The sequence below is a fragment of the Dreissena polymorpha genome, chromosome 16, assembly GCF_020536995.1.
Source record: "Dreissena polymorpha isolate Duluth1 chromosome 16, UMN_Dpol_1.0, whole genome shotgun sequence".
Taxonomy (NCBI): Eukaryota; Metazoa; Mollusca; class Bivalvia; order Myida; family Dreissenidae; genus Dreissena; species Dreissena polymorpha.
The window spans coordinates 17010867-17022986 of record NC_068370.1 but is presented as its reverse complement, the minus strand read 5'-3'; the positions used below and the strand labels follow the sequence as shown (position 1 = coordinate 17022986).

General features: G+C 37.2%; 2 protein-coding genes and 1 long non-coding RNA gene across 3 annotated transcripts in view; all 3 read left to right on the top strand.

Annotated features, from left to right (window-relative positions):
- Positions 1-12120, top strand: part of LOC127862091 (uncharacterized) — a 47062-nt gene that overhangs the window by 21252 nt on the left and 13690 nt on the right. The window lies entirely within an intron of this gene.
- LOC127862090 (uncharacterized) overlaps positions 1-12120 on the top strand; it is a 32486-nt gene that overhangs the window by 6949 nt on the left and 13417 nt on the right. The gene's annotated exons all lie outside the window — the stretch shown is intronic.
- Positions 3873-11418, top strand: LOC127862092 (uncharacterized). Its single transcript, XR_008040442.1, has 5 exons — positions 3873-3945; positions 4165-4668; positions 8334-9024; positions 10172-10232; positions 10413-11418. It is a non-coding gene; the product is annotated as an uncharacterized LOC127862092 (long non-coding RNA).

The following is a 12120-nucleotide window of genomic DNA, read 5'->3' as shown; positions in this document are numbered from 1 at the left end:
ATCTTTCATAATCGATTTCTTATGTTATTAGAAATAACTAAATCGTCGTGGAACAAAATTGATTGGTCCTTGAACTGGTTTAGGTACTTGAACATACAATAGAGAAAAACATCAACATCCGCGGTTGCGCATATTTTTATCACGAGTGCTGATGCTTGAAAGTGAAATGATTTAATATTACAAGTACTGCTCCTTGGCTAAGAGGTGTACGCCTCGCGATTGAACTAGCAGGAGGCAGATATGCTTAGTGCAGTACTTAAACGCGCAAGTGTGAATATCTAGTTAGTTGTTTAAACCGATGATCGAAAAGTGGTTTTGTTTCAATACGCAATTGAAACTTCTTTGCTAAGAGTGTAGGAATCGCGGGCAAACTTGAAGAACATCGATTAGCAGTACGTGAACGCTAAAATATCTGAAGACCTTTTAAGTGACCGTAAAATTACATTTCCCTCCAGAAAGGATTTGACTATTGGTATATCTCAATATATTTTATAATGTATTAAAACTTAGTTCGAGTTTTTTTTCTAACCAATTTACCCTTATATCTTTGAACGAATTTGCATTTTAATATTTCGCTGTCATGAATCATGTATTCCGAACAAGAAAACGCACACTTATGGTGATTTGGTGGCCCTCTATCGCTCCCGTGAACGACCAAATAACTGAAATGTGGTGCTTTGAGTAGATCTGGTTCGTTATCTTAAAGGCCTGGTGACCAGTGTGAGGAACTTATACGACCAGGGTAAATGTTTATACAATATCATTAAGCTAAAACTAAATTATAAATGTTTTGTATGTTTTTAAACTCTTTGCTTTGTAATTTGCGCATGAGACATCCAAATTATTAATGGATTTACCTACTTGTAATCAATGCATGCATAGGTATGCGCTTGATATTCATAAGATAAAACTTCATCAGTCGACATCATGGTATGCGCAATAGTCTTCCTCAGATGTTCAAATGATAATACATAGATATGCGCTAGATCTTCATCACATGAGAAAATCAGAATGCATTGGTATGCGCTAAATCTTCATCAAATGTTCAAAGCTTAATGAAAATATAGGCACACTATCATCTTCAGATGCAAAAATAAAAAAGCTTTGCATTAGATCGTCAAAATATGTTTAAATAATAATGCATAGCTTAGCATAAACTCTTTATCAGGTGTTCAAATAAGAATAGCTACGCTATGTCTTCAACAGATGTTCAATAACTTATGCACCAGATCTTCACCAAATGTGTACATCAGAATTTTAAAGCTTTGTACTAGAGCTTAATTAAGTGTTCAAAATAGAATGCAAAGCTATGTGCTAGATCTTCGTCAGATGTTCAAATCACATTTCATATTTAACCCATTTATGCCTTGCGTCTAGAAAAAAGGCCGTGGAAAACAGATGCGCATGAGACATCCAAATTATGGAGGGCCACGTCTCATCAGGGTCTGCGCTGTTTGCTTAAAGGAATTTCTGTAAGAAATATTCTTAACATAGAAATACATATACAAGACATCCCTAATTTTGGAAATAAATTGATCCAATTTAGAAGGATGGGAGAGTCCACTAGGCATAAATGGATTAAATAGACATGCACCCTTTTATCATCAGATGCGTACATCAGACAGAAAAGCTATGCGCTAGATCTTCATCAGATGTTCAAATCAGAATGCGTAGCTTTTCGTGAGATCTTGGTCATATTGTGAAAATAAGAATACGGACACATTCATAATTTCTGTTGTATAACAACGCAAAACAAGTTCCGATTTTAGCATGTTCAGATTTAGTTCTATCCAATTAAGTACGTTCATAATCATGTATATAAACAGAAGAGGCTTTCTGTTCAGATTTAACTTGTAAGATCACATTAAATGTGATTCTTAGCCATGCTTTTTTTAATTGATTAAATATGGTAAAACCATACATAAACTAAGTTCAAATATGTGTGAACTTTAGACGGTACTTTCTTGTTTGGAAGTCCATTGAAAAAAAAGAATGTGGATTCAGCGATTGCTTTTCTAGATAGAACTAAACACTCGGTTTTTTAATAAATAGATTGAGTAACCAACACCTTATCAGCCCAATAATTTGCAAGATTTGTTTTAAGATGAGTAGCATTATCAATAGAATTTTCGGCATTTATACATATCGAACTATAACCTGTAAATAGTTGAAGGAGACAGTGAATATCACTAACAATACTGCATAAGCATAAAAGAAAAAGACAGGCCTTAATATAGACCCTTGTGGAACATCTCCACAAAGAAATCCGATTTGCAGCAGGTGATTACGACAAATTCACGTATGTACTAAAAGTGTTTTAACCACGTATGTCAAGCTTATTAATTAGACCTTCGTGCTTTCCTCTATTAAATGCCTTTGAAATGTCACAAAATTAAACGGCTCTTACCTCTTGCACTCCGTCAAGACATTTATAAAAAGAATTATCGATTGAAAGTAGCATCGCTGTGGGTATAAAACCACTTTAATGATTGGTTAACATCTTAGTAGCCCAAAAATGATTGAAGATGCATTTATTTGTAAAGACAGTTGCTTACAAAACTAAGGAAGGAGGGGAATTTATTAATAAGTTTTCTACATTCTGAGGTTCAGACCTTTGATGAGTTCCTCATTTGTTTGCTACTTTCTATTGCATGGGATCACGAACAGATAAAACAGGTTTCGAAGTAGGATGGTCCATTTCATCTGCGATTTCTTTTAATAATCGGCCTTTTATTTGATCCGGTCCACAGGCATTTCCGCGTTTATTAACTTTGAACGAATGACAATTCGTGAGACTTCTTGACTATAAATGGTGAAGTCGTTTAAGGAGGGGCAGTTTTATCTGTAAAGAAATTAAAATATGTATACGTATACTGGTTAAAGCTAGAGTAGATTCATGCTTTAACAAGGAATAAAGTTTGCGTTATAAATGTGCGATTCACTTTATAACACTATTAATTAAGGCGACACCTCGTTTATTGGCAACAACTCGTTATCTCAGGTGGTTTGTATTGTGAATTTTTTAAGAAGTTTCCAGAAGTCAGTAGACGAGCGATAATTTTCATATATTAATTGGACATGTTAATCAAACTGAACACTTTCTTCGCTGATTTGACCACACGTTCAACTAACTTCAGTTGCTGGTGATAAATGTGCCATTGACTGTATTATAAAAAGAGCCATGGCTTTCTTGTATGCACGTTTACGGCGACGGATTTCCTTACGTGTACTGTAATGTCTATGTGATTCATTTGCTCTTATTTGAACGATTTTGAAATGTAATGCAGTGTCACAGAATGACACAATCACTCCAATCAAAGTATCGCACAATGTTTTTTTATTGTTTTTTTGTAGTCGCCAACTTGTATCATGTATTTGATGTTCAGAATTAGACCCAGTTAGACTATTGAGGTTAACAGTATGGGGCACAGATACACAACTGGTAGTGAAAACCCGTGTATTGATAGTCCTTTTCACCTTCAAAGAATTCATGAACTGCTTTCAATACTGTAAATTACTTATATGATTGTATAGTATAGTAATGGCTGATACCCTGAAACTCGATCTTCGTTCATGTGTTACGTGTATTTTTCTACTGTATATCTATAACTCCTACACTGCTATCATAGGACTTATTGCAACTACGGACACTATGCAACTCTTTTATCGTTATTGTTTTTCGTCCTTCGTGTAAGCAATTACCATTAAAACACTAAATAACTTTTCAATATCTCCTTTTTGATCTACACGTACACCTGGTATCAAATAACCGGTCCTCATTTTGAATGTAGCTTTGAACAGATAGTTTGTATGGCTATTATCTGCGCGTTTAGTTGTTTAGTGCGTATTTAAATAATTCAGGAAGTTTGAACCATGAACAGTTTTCTACGGTTACAAAGTTAGAATGTGTTTAAACTATGCATTGAACTATGGAGATAACTCAATGTGAGCATTTAACATAGTTTAGGAAAATATTTTTCAAATATACTACTGCTATCAGGTTGCACTAATAGTGCATTCGCTCGTCTTGAAGTTTAATTAATTAGTGTCGGTAAAAATTCTTGTTATATAGGCTTCAAGCATACTCTATGGCGAGATGGTGTAATTTATTCAATTATGGTTAATAAATTACATGATCTTGATCTAATTTTCAAACCATTGAAGAGTGTGCTTAATGTACATGAGGTCATACATATGTATTTCAAAATAATATAGAATGGATTTAACAACGAGTTCTGTTTGTTCGAGTAAATGAGGTAATACTATTAAGCTAAGAACAATATCTGAAATAGACTTAACATGTCGGACAGACTGGATGACAACTATCACACACCGGAAGAGACTCTGTTGGAGGCGGCGTCAGGTAGAGACATTCCCATTATAGTCCGCTTCAAAGAGACGTATCAAAACAAGGATTATGACGACTCCGGTTGGTTTGAGGATGGCTTAGAGATAATGGTCGAAGGGGTTCGCACGATCGCGTACGCCCGAATTCGGGTTTTAGCCGTACATAACGAGAAAGAGGCGCAGAATGCACACTATGACGATTTCGTGGCAGAGAGGCAAATGTTATTGGGCCAGGTGTACCTTATGCCTATGAACGTCCCTGTGAAATTGAAACTTGTCACCAGACCAGGAAAACCAATAACGTATACTTCAATCGCCCAGGTGCGTATGTATTGTGTTCAGTGGTTTACATAAGTGTTGTTGGTACACGCGCTAACTTATAGAACCCGGCTGGGTATCCATCTGTCGGCGTTTATGTGTGTTGGCCACAATACAGAACACGTGGGGTTTCCCTCCGGGTACAGAGGTTTCTCGCATCAGCTCAACGCCATACCATAATGAATACACTTCATTTAAACCCTAAATAACTAGCATTTACAGCTAAAGTTCAAACATATCGGTTTCTTGTTTTTATCCTATCGTGTAGGGCTTTTACCATAACACGCTTAATAACATAAAATATCAACCATAAAATGGTTCTCTTTCATTATGTGTTAAGTAATGAAAATGTCGTGAATCCATCATTAGCTTACGATTAATGTGTTACACGTGTTAAATGTGTGCCATGAAGAGGCTAATAATATATCTATCCCACGCCGTACACAATTACTTCAAAACAAAGATTCAAACTTATAATATATAAACAAACGAGTTGTGACGTAGTCATAATGACATTACCATGACCTTACATATTTATAATGGACGCCCATTGCAAATGTGACCCAATTTTTTAATCTGAATTACTGTATTACCATTCCTTGATCACCAGTAACAACATAATTTAACCTTTAAACATGCAATGTTATGAAAAAGATTTATCAATACCAGTCAGTTTACTTTTCACAATAAGACGTATTTGAAATTGCATAATGAAAACAAACAGAAACGGTTATAATATCGTTATGCATAAAAGCTTTTATAAACTAGAAATGGCGCGGCAGAGGCCGACACGTATCCCCACGCCGCATGTTTGACCCAGGGGCGCGCCATGGTTGGTAATGGGTCCATGCATAGTTGAGATTGACCGTATTGTCATAAGAGAAGTTCAGTAATTCAATTTGAAGTGAATCGGTGTAGAAATAAAGAAATTATAGTAAAAGGCAATATTGGGTTGGTGTAGCCTATTATAGGCGGGGCGCCCCTGTCAGGGTTGGTTAAGGGGTCATACACAGTTGAGATTGACCTAATTGTCATAAGAGATGTTCAGTATCAATTTGAAGTAAATCGGTGTAGAAATGAAGTAATTATAGTAAAAGGCAATATTGGGTGGGCGTGGCCTATGTGGACGGGGCGCCCCAGGGTTGGTAATGGCGCCATGCATAGTTGAGATTGACTGTATTGTCATAAAAGAGGTTCAGTATCAATTTAAAGTGAATCGGTGTAGAAATGAAGATATTATAGTAAAAGACAATTTTGGGTTGGCATGGCCTATGTGGGCGGGGTGCCCCGGGGTTGGTAATGGGGCCATCCATAGATGAGATTAACTGCATTGTCATAAGAGAGGTTCAGTATCAATTTGAAGTGAATCGGTGTAGAAATGAAGAAATAATAGTAAAAGGCAATTTTGGGTTCGCGTGGCCTATGTGGGTTTGGCCTATTATGGGCGGGGCGCCCCAGGGTTGGTAAGGGGGCCATACATAGTTGAGATTGACCGTATTGTCATAAGAGAAGTTCAGTATCAATTAGAAGTGAATCGGTGTAGAAATGAAGAAATTATAGTAAAAGACAATTTTGGGTGGGTGTGGCCTATTATGGGCGGGGCGCCCCAGGGTTGGTAATGGGGCCTTACATAGTTGAGATTGACTGTATTGTCATAAGAGATGTTCAGTATCAATTTGAAGTAAATCGGTGTAGAAATAAAGAAATTATAGTAAAAGGCAATTTTGGGTGGGCGTTGCCTATGTGGTCGGGGCGCCCCAGGGTTGGTAATGGCGCCATGCATAGTTGAGATTGACCGTATTGTCATAGAAGAGGTTCAGTATCAATTTGAAGTGAATCTGTGTAGAAATGAAGGAATTAAAGTAAAAGACAATTTTGGGTGGGCATGGCCTATGTGGGCGGGGCGCCCCAGGGTTGGTTATGGGGCCATGCATAGTTGAGATAAACTTTATTGACATAAGAGAGGTTCAATATCAATTTGAAGTGAATCGGTGTAGAAATGAAGAAATTATAGTAAAAGGCAATTTTGAGTGGGCGTGGCCTATGTGGGCGGGCGCCCCAGGGTTGGTAATAGGGCCATACATAGCTGAGATTGACTGTATTGTCATAAGAGAGGTTCGGTATCAATTTGAAGTGAATCGGTGTAGAAATGAAGAAATTATAGTAAAAGGCAATTTTGGGTGGGCGTGGCCTATGTGGGCGGGGTGCCCTAGGGTTGGTAATGGGGCCATGCATAGCTGAGATTGACCGTATTGTCATAAGAGAGGCTCAATATCAATTTGAAGTAAATCGGTGCAGAAATGAAGAAGTTAATGTAAAATAACATAAAAAATGAGTGAAAATCTCTGACCCGGCCCCGCCCCAACCCCCATAACTTTTGACCCAGGGGTCAGATTAAAATTTCGTCACTGTCACCGTCGCACATATGCTCATAGCTACCATGTATGTAACTTTCAATGTTCTAGTACTAATAGTGTAGGAGGAGCAGGTGGCCAGGACGGTCGGACGGACAGACGCACATCAATACAATTTCCCCACTTTTTCTCCGAAAAACGTGGGGATAAAAAAGAATGTAAACTACGTGTTATTATTGTATATGTGCAAATATTAGATAAGATACTCAAGAAATTACGTGGTTGCTATTGTACAGATCGAAATCTAAAAGTTAAAGAAAACACATTTTCTACTTGGTACCCAAATACAGTTTTCCTTTAAAATAAAAACATTTTAAAGCGAAACGAAACAATAATTGATCACAAAGAGTCATTTTATCGCATACTGTATCTTACGAAGCCATATCTACAAGAGCAAGAAAATTTAAGGAAGTTCGGTTTCACAAAGTTTATCCGGTGACCGTTACAACAAACAATATCCAAAAATTCGTTTGTTTGAAGTTAAGCACTTTTACAGACAATAAGTTCATCAATAAAAATCAAAGTATAGTAATAGCAAATACATATTGAGTTATATATAAGGATGCATTTAGGCAATTTACGATCTGTGTATGCAAAACTCTATTAGACTTCAATTAAAGTGTTTTCCAGACATGATAGTCCAAATCGGATTTCGGATAGATTCATTATTTTCGAATTTTGTCTGTGTTGCAGAGATAATTTTGTTCCACAGACAGAGTACTGGCAATTAATATTAAAGTGTTTAATGAATGCAATCAGTTCAAGGTATATTCCTCAAATCATAGGTTACAATTATGTTACATTTATAACAGAATGTAACAATTGTATCTGCAAAATTTCCATAAAATACTTCTCATATAATTAGTAGATGGTTACTGCATGTACTTTTTTCATCCTTCTTGATTTAAAAATGAATTTCAATCAAGGTTTATGGACAATAATTTTAAAAAGAGGACCATGCGTTAATTCAATTGATGTTGAAACAGCATCAAGAGTATTTTAGCATACCTTTTCTAAATTGAAGTTGAACTGATCATTGAATGCCATAATGATAATAACGGGGATTGGGTTGGGAATAGTTAAAAGGGTACTTAAGTCTACTTTTATAATAGGTACTTTACGATATTTTATATTGTCTTCATTAGACACATCGCTAAAATTGCAATAGAAAATCTCAGATCATTGAAAAGTCTGATATACATGTATCCTTTAAGCTGCCTATCACGTACTCATAACATCATCCCCTTATTTCAGGTGATACAAGATATGCCGACGAAGCTTCTGGTCCACCAAGATGTGATTTCGATCCCGCTCAGCGGCGGTCATAACACTTTGTTTCCGACCAACACGGTACTCACAGTTAAGCGCGTGTTTACGTGCTCTATCGACAAGGTGCAATAGCTCCTGTGCTCGTTCTAATTGCAGCACGTGTCATTCAAGGACACCTTACGCGGCCAGTTCAGCGCCATCGGCGACGACTCTCTTTACACAATGCGCTACTTGCAGATGACCAACGTGTTTCACGCTGTATTCGAGTTTCAGCATCCCAAACCGGACGACGTTGTGCACTACGTCAACTACGATGCCAATGCTGCGCTCACAATTGCGGAAGGTCCGCTGGAGCTGCTGGGTACAGAACACCTAAACGTTGTCATCGCCTGAAAACGCCAACACGAAGCAAAATCTTACAGTACGTTGGTCATACCGGAGACTCGCGCAAAGACGCCGATGGTTCAGGAACGTCATTTTGATGAAAAATTTACTAAGAACAACTATATTCAAAGAAAGTTTACGGCTTGTAAACATCTGGATTTTGTCTCCGACAAGTTGTATATAATACCACAGGATCCACCGAACGCTGTGTGTCTGAAAAGTCCAAATCTTTTCTTCTACGACCCAAAAGCATGTCGACTCCGCGTGGCAAAAGACGGCATTACATTCAATCGTAAGTAAAATAGACAACAAATGTGCGATCGACGACAAAACGAATATATCTTTCATCATCAAAATTAACAACTAAAGAAAGATTTGTTAATATTATACAAGAATTAAGGATTTTTGGAGATAAGTATAACACTTCGTTTTCTAGTCCTTTGTATTAGTCCATCAATCCATCTCACCTGTCTGTAGGTCGCGTTTTATGATGACATGTGTTACACCTTCTAGCCCAAATGAGACGCAAACAAACCTGATGAAGGGTTGTTTGTACTGATATATCATAATTTTGAACACCAGGGCGGCGTGTCATACACACTTCTTTTGTGGCTACCTCGATTCAATTTTTGAATTTAAAGTTTATATAAACTTGCTACAAGCAAGTAGCAGCCGTTAAACAGAAAAGAAAACATAAATAGCTCATAAAACATAAATAATGTTTGAGCTCCATTTAACATAAATTTTGAATCTCATTTAGTTTTGAAAAATTGTAATCTATTGATACTAAACAGCCCGGGCTAACATTATCCACAAATGGTAATTGCATTCAAACAAATAGCGAGTGGCACACTATGTGATTGTGGAAAAAAAGTGTGGGCTTTGTTTTCACCATATTTTTCCACGTTTTAACCCATTCTATTGAAAGTTTATTTTCATTAGGTACAAATAATAATGAGCTAATTTCGCAAGGTTATATATATTAATTAAAATATAAATGGCATCGTATGTTCAGTATGCCGATATTTATGTGAAACAAAAAAGTTAAAAGTTGTTTATACCAAGGGAATAGTTGAGTTCAGATTGCGGTTTATGAAAGTCCCATCAACACCCCAAACTAATGAATATTTCGTAAAATATTTCGTAGTTCTCATCATGATTCCGAACCTGCACGGAGCAAACTCGCGTTCGCTCGTAAATGTTCGGATCTCGTCGCTGGAAATTCACATTGAATATTTTGTCACACAAAATATAAAAAGGAGCATTATGTATCTCGTTGAATCTTTTACAATTCCACATCCAGCACTGAAACTTTGGCTATTGCTATAAGGAAGACTATTTGTTTATGGGTTAACTTTATTTTGCGAAATATTCGTTGAGTTTGAGTGTTATGGGGCTTTAATGCTAGCGATGTATACCTAAGATGTTTCTGTTTTCAGCCTCAACAGATGAAGAATCATACGACAGCGACTACACGGAAATAGCGCCCCCCTATCCCAGGTAAAAGAAATGCTTGTGTTAGGTGGGAAATGAATGGCATTATTGGCCAAATACGGTATTGCATTAATTTTCTCTGATGTATATAACTTGTATCCATGGTGGATGCCCGTCAAAATATCACATGCAGATAAACTAGTTTCATGTTCTTGTAATATATTTTTCTGTATTGCCTTGTTTCAGAACAGATTCCATCGAGTAAATCCAACTCAAAGTCTCCGACTGAGGCATACTCCACATTAACATTAGCGCTCCATCTACAATTGGCATAAAGACATCTGACTCCAGCTCTTTGGCTGAGCCGCGCAGAGAAATGCGCCCCCTGCCGGAAATAGTTTCCACCCACAGCGACGAGGATTAAGATGAGTATATAATTCCTTGTCACTCGGTACCTCCGCGACATTGCCTATCAGATCCAAGTTGCCCTGCGCCACATAGTCCGTCGCCGCCGATTCCAAGCGACATTAGCCATGGCGACAATTTGATTGTTTCGAGCGCCCATATAAGCAACAACCCACTTTCGGCCTTCTGTCAATCCCAACACGCCAATGAAAAACAAGGGTATGCGGCGATATCGCAGATAGACATGCAAAGTATTCTGGGCCACGGAAGAACGTGTAAAGACTTTAACAACTTGTTCGTTATTGAACTTTACCACCTGTTAATGCACTGCAATCTTCAGGACATCGCTAACATTTGCTACGAGGACCGTATTGATGGGAAGTTCTTCGCAAACGTAGATGTTCAGGATCTCCTTCATGATCAACCGTTCAGTGTCTCAAACATTCAGATACTGAAGTTTAAAAGGCTCCAGGATGGATGGCGTCCTTACGTTTCATCATAGAGCGTGTATCAATGTTACATTATGAGTCAAACTTACCGAGATTATAATTACAATATTTGATTGTTGCAGCAAGTGTAATTATCTTAATAGTTATATAATAAACGTCTTAAAATCATTTTTATTAATAAATTGATAATGCATCAAATAGGGTTTTTTTAAATGACAAAATGGTAGTCCACACGTATATTTTTATACGTATATCCTTTTCTGCCTCTATACCAATACAATTAGGTATGTTCTGTGCAAGTAGTCTTAAACAGTTATACAAATCATGACTGTTGGAGAATATACGATAATAAACAAAATTAATTGAATAAATGTGTATCGTTACGATTATTATCGACACTGTAGGTACGTATGGTTGTGTATTTAATAAACGGTAATGTTTATTCATAAAATAAATCACTATATATATGTGAGATGTGATTGCATTACCTCCCCTTCACCCCCTCATAGTAATTAAAAGTGCCTAGAACGCGGGGTTGTATACAAACCCAGTTTTATGCTCCTCAAAAATTTTTAGGGGGAGCATATAGTCGCCGCTTCGTCTTTCCGTGCGTGTGTACGTCCGTGCACAATTTTTGTCCGGGCTATTTCTCAGCAATTAATATTTCGGAATTGAAATAAACTTTATGGAAAGCTTCACTACCAAGAGGAGATGTGCATATTATCAGCCGGTTCTGGTCGGATGATTTTTCACAGAGTTATGGCCCTTTGAAATTTTCTATAAACTGTACATATAGTGCAATTCTTGTCCCCCCAACTTCTGACTGGAATTCAATGAAGCTTTATGGGAAGCTTAACTACCTTGAGGAGATGCGCATGTTATTTGTGGGTTCTGGTTAGATGATTTATTTAGAGAGTTATGGCCCTTTGAAATTTTTAAGTTGCTAAACCATCCATCGTATTATTTTGTCCAAAGTTATGCCCCTCAAGACGTTTACTTTTATCTGAATATATAGTGCAATATTGTGACAAAACAAACTTTGGGGAGCATCACCGTTCTCCGACGGTTTCTTGTTTATTTTGACCTCGTAAGTAAAGTCT